A 10,263-nucleotide genomic window follows, 5' to 3' on the forward strand; every position below is an offset into this window, starting at 1 on the left:
CCCCCCCCCTTTTTTAGAAACCCCTGCCATAGCTAACCTTCATGTACCATAACACCGAATATAAAATAAAAATCCTTTCTTGCAACTCGGACTCCTGGATGTCAATGGTGCAATCCTGGGTTAAAATGGCTTATTGGTGTGTGGAGGGCAGATGGCTAGAATCCTTCAAGCTTATAGGAAGGCAACAACGGCTCAAATTACCTCCTGTTAACCAAGTTATGCAGAAGAGCATCTCTGTATCCACAACATGTTGAACCACACCAACTCCCACTTCTGAAGCATTTGAGTTTCCTTTTTTACTCTTACAGAGTATGTTTAACGGCACTGTTTTGTACTGTGTCTTTAATCTGTTGCAGGGAAGGTTGGAAATGACAGCATTTTTCTTGATGTTGTACATGAGATTAAATGCGATAATCAGCATATCTGAGAGAGTTTGTGTGGAAGAAATTAATGCCCATGAGCTTGAACAATTATAGCTATAAACAGATAAACAATCATTAGATTAATTTAAACACTGTCAATGTGAAGTCATCATTACACAAGAACAGCATTCTGCCCCTTATATGATCTTCTAAGGTTTATTTGCATTCATCCAGTGACTTAATGCCACCTTGTGGTCCCATTTGATATACTGATAGAGTATTGTCTCTAGAATGCCATTGTAGCAGATTTACTAAATGATAAGTGATACATGATAATATTGATAATAAGCTGATGCAGACTAATGAAGTAATAATGAAATAAGAACAGTGCCTTATGACTGATATATAGTGACAGTAAAATAGGATGTTTTCCTCAATACTTCAGAGCAATACAAGCTTCAACTTTTTTGCTCTTTACGATGCAATAAATTAAAGCAAGTAAGTCATGTTAAATACATGGCAGAATTAGAGTTGAGCAACTTCCAGGGTTAATATACCACATTAAACATTTTCTGGAAACATTGTGACATTTTCCTTAATAAAGGGAAATGCCGCTTTGAGGCTGTCACATGAGTGGATGTCTGCAGATGCATTGCACACATACTCACGCAATGTGTGAGTATGTGTGCTGTCCATAAACATTATATGAGCTGGTACAGGCCCATATATCACAAAGAGAGACATATGTTTAATTTTTTTTTGTTGCTAGGCGGATGCCTGGCACCTGGCAATGTTCAGGTGTCTAAAATAAACTCTGAATGTACCTCTACCTGTATACTCATATTAAATCTCTGGGTGCTCTCTGTGGGACGGGCAGGTAATGGCGAAGCTTCTTTCAGAAGGAGGAGGAGTGCAACATGGAGCCATTTCAGGTGACACAACCTCGCAGAGCTGTGAGGCCCCTGGTGATGAACCTGTACTCAAGGCCTCCTGCTGTTTCTGTTTAGAAGCGAATCTTCAAACGATGGAGTTTCCCTGTCTTAGCATAACAAAGAAAAACAAACAATCACACTGAAGTTCACTTCAGTAAAATGCTATTGTTAAAATGACAAAAAAATATGAATCTGTAACACATGTTTAAAATAGTATCCCACCTGGGGCTCTGTGGTAGAAGCCAAGATTTTTTTGCAGCCAAAGAATGATGTTAAACATAGTATAAATAGCTACTGGTAATACCATCAACACAGCGAGAAAAATGCATAAACCCATGGCGAGATGTGAAACAGCTGTAGGGAGTAATGGAGAGTAATCAGAACATTAACAACACACTAAGACACTTTTATTTGGTCAGAATGACGGTGACACCCTTTATTGAAAAACAAACAAAAAATACAGATTATTCTGCGATGATGATTCATACCTTTTTGCTTTAAGGTGATGGTGACAAAGCTTGTTTGGTAGTCAGATTGCAGTTTACAGGTATAATTGTTTGACAGATCCTCCTCTGACACTTGTCTGAAGACTAGAGATGCTGTCATATTGATTTCCTCTGTGCTGTTGACCCTGAAAATGATATGAACATCATCGAGGCAGCTCTAAAAGCAGAATTCAAAGCTGTGACAGATACAAAACATATCAGTTATATAGAAACTGTGTGCGAAATATTTACCATGTATAATTATAGAAAACGGGCAGAGTGCTATTTGTCTCCACAAATGAATCGCCGCTTAACCAGAACAAGTCATCAATGTCTGAAGATGTGACTGCTTTACAATCAATCACCACTGTAGAGTCTAGAAAAGCAGAGTTTACACAGATTTTATAACTGATTAACATTAAAGCTTTAGCCAAGAATGTGAAGGTATGTGGATGTAAACAATAACTCACCTAAATCTACCTCAAATTCTTGGTTGTTCTTTGGTAAAATGATCACTGGCGGTATAAACGGTTCTATTAAAGAAGAACAAACATAAAAAAAAATCTAAAACCTTTCAAAAAGAACAAATAAAGTTTTTGAAAATAAAATGTCACTAAACTTGTTTTATTACCACTTGGCTGTACATCAAGTTTCATCGACATATTTATTTATAAAAAGACTCAAAGTGTTCAACTGGCCATACCGTTTTGTTTTAGGGTGATGGTGACAAAGCTTGTTTCATAGTCAGATTGCAGTTTACAGGTATAATTGTTTGACAGATCCTCCTCTGACACTTGTCTGAAGACTAGAGATGCTGTCATGCTGATTTCCTCTGTGCTGTTGACCCTGAAAAGGAGATGAACAACATGATTGAGGCAGCTCTAAAAGCAGAATTCATAGTTGTGACGGATACATAAAACATACCAGTTACATATAATCTGTGTGTGAAATATTTACCATGTATAATTATAGAAAACGGGCAGAGTGCTATTTGTCTCCACAAATGAATCGCCGCTTAACCAGAACAAGTCATCAGTGTCCGAGGACGTTACTGCTTTACAATCAATCACCACTGTAGAGTCTAGAAAAGCAGAGTTTACACAGATTTTATTAATGATTAACATTAAAGCTTTAGCCAAGAGTGTGAAGGTGTATGAATATAGACAATAACTCACCTAAATCTACATCAAATTCTTGGTTTTTCTTTGGTGAAATGATCATTGGTGGTATAAAAGTTTCTATTAAAAAAGAAACAAAACAAAAAAAACGCCAAAATCTAAAACCTTTTGAAAAGCACACGTTAAAGTTTTTGAAAATAAAATGTCACTAAACTTGTTTTATTACCACTTGGCTGTACATCAAGTTTCATCGACATATTTATTTATAAAATGACTCAAAGTGTTCAACTGGCCATACCGTTTTGTTTTAGGGTGATGGTGACAAAGCTTGTTTCATAGTCAGATTGCAGTTTACAGGTATAATTGTTTGACAGATCCTCCTCTGACACTTGTCTGAAGACTAGAGATGCTGTCATGCTGATTTCCTCTGTGCTGTTGACCCTGAAACGGAGATGAACAACATGATTGAGGCAGCTCTAAAAGCAGAATTGATAGCTGTGACGTTTGTATAAAGCATATCAGTTAATAATAATGGATTGGATTTATATAGCGCTTTTCAAGGAACCCAAAGCGCTTTACAATACCACTATTCATTCACTGGTGGAGGTAAGCTACAGTTGTAGCCACAGCTGCCCTGGGTCAGACTGACCTAAGCGAGGCTGCCATATCGCGCCAACACCAGTAGGCAGTAGGGTAAAGTGTGTTGCCCAAGGACACAACTACCAGGACAGAGAGCCCAGGGATCGAACCGGCGACCTTCCGGTTACAGATGCAAGTCCCAACCCCCTGAGCCACGGTCGCCCCTACAGTTACATAATATGTGTGTGAAATATTTACCATGTATAATTATAGAAAACGGGCAGAGTGCTATTTGTCTCCACAAATGAATCGCCGCTTAACCAGAACAAGTCATCAGTGTCCGAGGACGTTACTGCTTTACAATCAATCACCACTGTTGAATCTAGAAAAAGCAGAGTTTACACAGATTTTATTAATGATTAACATTAAAGCTTTAGCCAAGAGTGTGAAGGTGTATGACTATAGACAATAACTCACCTAAATCTACATCAAATTCTTGGCTGTTCTCTGGTGAAATTATCACTGCTTTCTTAGTTATTTCTGCACAATTTTTTTAAAAAAAAGAAGAAAAAAGGCTGATATTTTGAAAAACACATATTAAAGTCTTTGAAAATAAAAATTTACAGAATGTGTTTTTCTTACTGCTTGGTTGGACATCAAGTTTCACCATAGAGGTCATGTTATATATTTGACCATCATACAGGTAAGACCAGGTGCAGGTATAGATGCCACTGTCCTCTTTTTTCACACTAGAGAAGTAGCCGTCTTTTGGAGATGGCTCGCCCTCCTACAACATAGCACATATGTTGTATATGGAAAAACAGTAAAACACTGCTTTGATCTCATTCACATAATCTGCTCTGTTTACCTTGTGACATGTAGTGCTGTTTCTGGTGATATTCCAGGTATCAAAGAGAATATTTTCATCATGGCAATATAAAGTGCAGGACTTATCTGTGTAACATGTTTTAGAGTCCTGGATCATTTTTCCAGACTCTTTGGACTCCACTGTGTATACTCTGAGGTTGATCCAGGAACGCCTGCTGGAATTACTGTCGAGAAAATAAAAAGTATATAAAGTATTTAATTTCTTTCTCTTTTTGAATCCATCAGTTCAATGTTGGATTAGTGCGATTCTTTAGTGATCCTGGCCATGCTGGTCATGTCCAGTGAAAACATACACATCTTTGACTCTCCACCTGCTCTATTTTTGCCAGCTCCACAGTCTCCAAAGCAAACATCATAGCAGGCCTCACTCCTATCTTGTAAAACCTTCCCCTTCACTCTTGCTATTCTCCTTCTGTCACACATCACCTGACACTAGTCTCCACCCGCTCCACCCTTCCTGTGCTCTCTCCTTTCCCTCTCTTGTGCATTGTCTATAGCTCTGAATTGTTAACTCCAGTTATTTAAACTCATCCAAGTTCATGACCTCAACTCCCTGCATCTTTGCTTTGCAGATGTTAGCATTTACGACAACCTAGCATCCTCAGTTGTGCTTTTGGATTCTTCTAACCTCAGATGATTGTCACATAGATGTTTCACACCATAATGCAACCTGGTTCAGGACAAAGATAAAAATCACTTTTCTGGTGCCGAAGGATGTTCAATAACAAGCTTTCAAAAATAACCACAAGATAAAAGTTGCTCTGGTATCCTGTAGTGTAGGAAATAGTACTTTATATCAGTGTGGGCACGACATCTATTCATAAATGAGGCCTGTGGCTTTGGTTGATGTCAGTCTTAGATAATTAAACCGTTAATGTGGGAATTGTATTAAATTTTACCGAAAAGAGCAGGAGTAATTCTCCTGATGGTTTACTGAAGCTCTGAGAATGACAAGGATTCTTCCATGAACCAGCACACCCATCTGCCTCTGCTCAGCTGATGTTGACATGTTGAAGAGTTTCATTTCATCCACGGTGTGACTGGTCCAGAACACCTCAGCATCTCCATCACTGTACCCTCTGTAAGAAGGGCACTGCAGTACCGCCATCTCACCTGACTTGACATGTACTTCCTGGAAACTCAGTGGGCACACACCTGTCAATGACATTCGTAAAGACATATGAAAAAAAAGCACCTTTGTTGACTAAAAGGATCAAATTTGTCCGATTAATTTAACTCCGGCTTCGCAGTGCAGTCACTAGCAGTATTCTACTTTTAGCATGAGCTGATGTCACAGATATCTTTAAATGCCACACCACAGAGTGCAGGCAGCACAGCTAACAAACACATCATAAAGCAGTTGCAGACTCATCCTTGTGAATGTACAACTAACCGTTATCCTGTGCACTTTTCTGTTTCCCTGTTCTTCTTTTCATTTTTTTTTGTTCATCACCAGAGGGATAAGTCCCTTTTGATGTCATATGAGCATCACTGTGATTTGGTGGAGAAACATAAGGAAGGTTCTTACTAGCAGGTAGACACAGGCTACAGCTTCATTGCAGCTTAGTTTTACATGGTAGAGCTTAGCTAGCCACAAACGAAGCCAAGTCATTTTATGCTAGATATATTTGAACTCGTCTCCCTCTAGTGGAAGCAGGAACATATTCATTATAGGTTTTGAAGGAATAAAGAAAGTCATTATAACATCTGCCCTGTTTTTCTTTTTATTTAATTCTTTTTTGTGTTCAGTGAGTGTTATGTCTACTGCATTTTAGAGATATCTGTTGAACCAATCAGTTTAATCTTCAGTTCAGTATGTTGGTGTACAGTTCTGTACCACTTTCTTCCAAATGAGTCCAGTGCTTATATTCAGGCAAAATTATTAATTGTCCTTTTAAAGCTAGGTGGTAAAGTACACAGTAAACCTTAGCTGAGCTATTAAACCATCAAGTATGTGACCTCCTGTGCTGGAATTCTAGCTATATGACTGGCCTATTAAAGGAACAGATTTATATACCCTTTGCTTAAGTTCTCTTCACCTATAAAATGTGAAGGTCTAAATCTTACCTGGCCAGAATAACAAAAGGACCAGAAGTATTTTTCCCTTCATATCGTCAGTCTGAGGAACACCTATGAAGACACATAGAGAAAGTGAAACTTTTCACTTCCCCAAGAAAGAAATAGTGACAAACATATCCACCCGAGGAAAAAAAAAACCATAATCACGAGCGAAAATGAGATCCTCGAGGGTAAAACTCAGGGGCGTGCACAAATAAGAGATCGCAGGCGCGAGAGTGCCTACTGTGAGCTTGGCACTGTCAGGTGTCTGCCTGGGAGCAGAATGCTTCGCGCGAATCAACTGAGCCGTGTGGAGGGCGAGGCCTAAAGGAAGAGGTCCTAATGTGATTGGTCACTTTGGTGGCCATTTCAGGTCAGTTCCTTTAATCCTGTCACACCCAGGCTGCAACAAAAACCTGTTTTAAACCGTATTTGTGCACCTTTTATGAAAATACAATTTGCAGAATTCATTATCAACAGTTATTATTTGCGGTGTAGCAGTGGATATACCGACAATTGTCCCTATGGTGAATGATTTGTGTGTGTGTTTTGTTCGAAACGTTAGACAGAGATATGATTCCACCCACATATCTCTTTGTTTGTAAGCACAGCTTGCCCGGATTGTGTGTTGTTTGTTTGTGTGTGTGTGTGTGTGTGTGTGTGTGTGTGTGTGTGTGTGTGTGTGTGTGTGTGAGAGAGAGAGAGAGAGAGAGAGAGAGAGAGCTTTACTTGGGACAAAGTGGCCATAAAGGGCTTTAGAACATGTGCAGCACCTAATATGTGTGAAGTGCAGAGTCCTGTAGGTAATTATATGGTAATGGGAAGTTTGAAGATTGTTCCAGAAACGTATTACTTTGAATGCATACAAAAACTGGACGTGGTCAGTCCCATACAAACAAATCTGCATTAGCAGCCTGGCCAGTGAATAAAGTTGCTTCACACTGACATGAATACTTTAAAAAATGCAGCTCTCAGTCCAGTAACACAGTGGTAATGCAAAACTTTTTTTTTTCTTTTTCTTTCTTTTTTTTTTTTTTTGCAGTGTTTGTGATTTGATAAGCTTCAGAACTAAGACATCAGCTTTCATATCCTTTTACTTTCAGGATGTGAAAGTGACCTCTGCAGTAACATCCCTGCTTCTGCCAACTGGTTTTTGGTGGTTTTTTCCTTCGAAAACCAAAAGAATATGAAAATACCATCACAAGTAAGAGCAATAAATTCAGATAAGGATGCCTTTCAAATCATCTGTGATTAACAAATAACTAAAGATACAAAAAAAAAATATGCTTAGATGGGAACACTTAGAAATAAGCTGGGTGGGAGATTGGGACAATAAGCAAACAAAAGCTACATCTCAGGGCTCAGTTACCATGTGAAATATTAAAGTTCACGATAGCACAGTTAGAAAAGGACTGACTTGTTTGGCAGGCTTGCAAAGAGAAAGCCTGTTCTCTCTAAGAAGAGCATGGCAACATGGCTTAGATTTAGAAAAACTGCATCTGAACAAACCACAAGATGTCTGGAGCAATGTCCCTTGCACAGGCAGGACCATAGTAGAGATGCTTGGCGTAACCAAATGCAGCATATCAGGATAAACCTGGAATAGTTCTTTCATAGCTGAGCACTCAAAGAGCTTTATACAGCATTCCCCATTCACCTATTCTCACCACGGCCAGCATGCAGTATTTCATTGTTTCAGAATCTGTGAAAGGCCTTTTCTTCTTCGCCAAGAAGCAAACACGAAGGGAAGATGCTGCAGCTCTCTCTTGGGCTGTACAGGACCCTCACCATGGTAGTACAACTCCGGTTGTAAGATTATTAAACTCGGTAAAATGAATAAGTATTTGTCAGTCCAGGCAGGGTTAAACCGACAGTTTTCATTGTCAATTTTGCGCTTTTGGAGTGAGAAAGACATGCTGTTGTCGCATCATATATTACGATGATTGTTTAATATGTTTACATCACGGTGCATTGTGGGTTAAATATTGCTAGGCTACTAGGAGTGTTGCATTCACAGTCTACACTACGCTGTAGGAATTTTTAATTTTTTAAAAATTAATTAATGAATTCATTTTTTGCGTTTTCTCTGTGTTTCTGCCAGGACCACAGGCAGGGCCACTCGCAGGTTGCTTCTGGGCCGCATTTGGCCCGCGGGCCGCCATTTGAATAGGCTTGCTGTACAGCATACACTATGCTGTTAAGTTTCTGTTTAGGAAAACTCATAAATCACATGACAGGGTGGGGCTAGGTTTCACAATGAGTTCACCCGAAACCTTGGCTGATTGTGACCTACACTCGTTCTCACATCTTGGCTTGTGTGATTAGGTAGAGGTTCATTAGGTGGTCCTTTGTCCCTCTTGGTGGGTTACTCCCACAGAGCTTAAATCTGGGACTCTCCACCATTTCACTTTAGAACTGAAGAAGCTTCTCAGATGAGAGGTGAAAAGTCTTTAAGCAACTTAAAGAAGTCCAGACGCTTTTCTTTCCAAGCTCCTTATACCATGTTTGGATATATTTTTGCATGCTTTTATTTTGAAAGGTTTTTTTTAATGTCCTACCCCATCTTAATCAAAGAAATCATCACATGTGCTCACTCTTTGTAAAAGATGGGAGGTGATGGCAGCATGTGCAGAAGTGGCACAAGACAGCAGAGCTTCAACAGGAGCAACAGGATGGACAGGTCAGACCAGATGGATGGGGACTTGTCCTGGAATTGTTTGTGGAACTGGTGTCAGATGTGGTGGAGGACTTGGACCCAGTGGCTCATGCTATGCTCACACTCCTGGCTCCACAAAATTACCAACACAGCTTAAAATGAGAGCACTTGATTTTTCCGAGCTGACTCCAATAATTACTTCTTCCAAACCATCAACATGTCTATTAAACCCCATCCCTACAAGACTGCTCAAAGAAGTCATAGCATTAATTAATGGTATAACTCCTTTTTAAAATTTGATCAATTTATCTCTGTTAACAGGCTCCTTACTACAGGCATTTAACCCTTTTAAGCCCAACATAGAACCACCAGACCTCATCTTTAGATTTTTACATGCTGTAGTGCCATTTTTTTGAGCATTTCAAGATTCTATGCATCATTACAACTGTTATATCCTAAATCTTAATAATATGTATGCATTAAGTCCATAGTAACTAAATAAATTGCTAAAGAGTGCAATAAACTACAAAGAAATTGAAAATTGTTTTTGATTTTACACATTCTTCTACTCAAAATTGCAAATGCAAAAAAATGCACAGTGTCTTTAAATTTCATTTTTAAGATGCACTAATTTTTATTAACTGCAGCAAAACATGAAAATAGATATTATTGTGCACAATTTGCAAAAACAGCATGTGCATCAAAATAAACTATTTCCAACAGTGCAATCAAGCCTAGGCATCCCGGGAACAATAAAGAAAGAGGCACAAAGTCAAACATGACTTTCATTAGCAAATGAAATGAAAGTCAAACATGACTTTCATTTCCTGGAGAGGAAAAAAAGACAAACAACAAAAAAACTACCTTTCCCATGAAAATGATGTCACTTCCTTTTTTCGCAGGTAATGACAGACATGTGATTGTTTGTGCTGACAATGTGATGTTGTTTATTCCAATGTAGGAAGTGCTATGAACAGCCCGATCAGATTGACAGAGTATGTGTCTGGATCATAATGTTTTTATTGTTGCATGTGCTTTTTATGTAAAGCCATTAGTAGTTGGAAACTGCAGCTTGGGACAGGTTGAATTCATGATACAGTGGCTTGCAAAAGTATTCGGCCCCCTTGAACCTTCCCACATTTTGTCACATTACAGCCACAAACATGAATCAATTTTATTGGAATT

The 10,263-nt window shown here is 38.9% G+C and overlaps 2 long non-coding RNA genes across 4 annotated transcripts; one reads left to right on the plus strand and one right to left on the minus strand.

The window, feature by feature from the left end:
- Positions 1-1,223: 1,223 nt before the first annotated feature.
- Positions 1,224-6,676, minus strand: LOC106633471. 3 transcript variants are annotated; one of them, XR_006055016.1, is made up of 16 exons: positions 6,591-6,676; positions 6,432-6,494; positions 5,264-5,519; positions 4,345-4,528; positions 4,119-4,263; positions 3,954-4,016; positions 3,735-3,858; positions 3,196-3,338; positions 2,955-3,017; positions 2,737-2,860; positions 2,483-2,625; positions 2,250-2,312; positions 2,032-2,155; positions 1,783-1,925; positions 1,517-1,648; positions 1,224-1,401 (listed from the first exon to the last, which is right to left on the minus strand). It is a non-coding gene; the product is annotated as an interleukin-1 receptor type 2 (long non-coding RNA). The 3 variants fall into 3 exon arrangements; XR_006055017.1 differs by having other exon boundaries at positions 1,224-1,397; positions 6,432-6,611; XR_006055018.1 differs by lacking the exons at positions 2,955-3,017; positions 3,196-3,338; positions 3,735-3,858 and having other exon boundaries at positions 6,432-6,611.
- LOC121815369 lies at positions 6,629-10,257 on the plus strand. Its single transcript, XR_006055019.1, has 3 exons — positions 6,629-6,795; positions 7,526-7,626; positions 9,029-10,257. It is a non-coding gene; the product is annotated as an uncharacterized LOC121815369 (long non-coding RNA).
- The last annotated feature ends 6 nt before the right edge of the window (positions 10,258-10,263 follow it).

Source organism: Haplochromis burtoni, unplaced genomic scaffold (genome assembly GCF_018398535.1).
Source record: "Haplochromis burtoni strain Fernald_Lab_line unplaced genomic scaffold, NCSU_Asbu1 Contig_195, whole genome shotgun sequence".
NCBI classification, from domain to species: Eukaryota; Metazoa; Chordata; class Actinopteri; order Cichliformes; family Cichlidae; genus Haplochromis; species Haplochromis burtoni.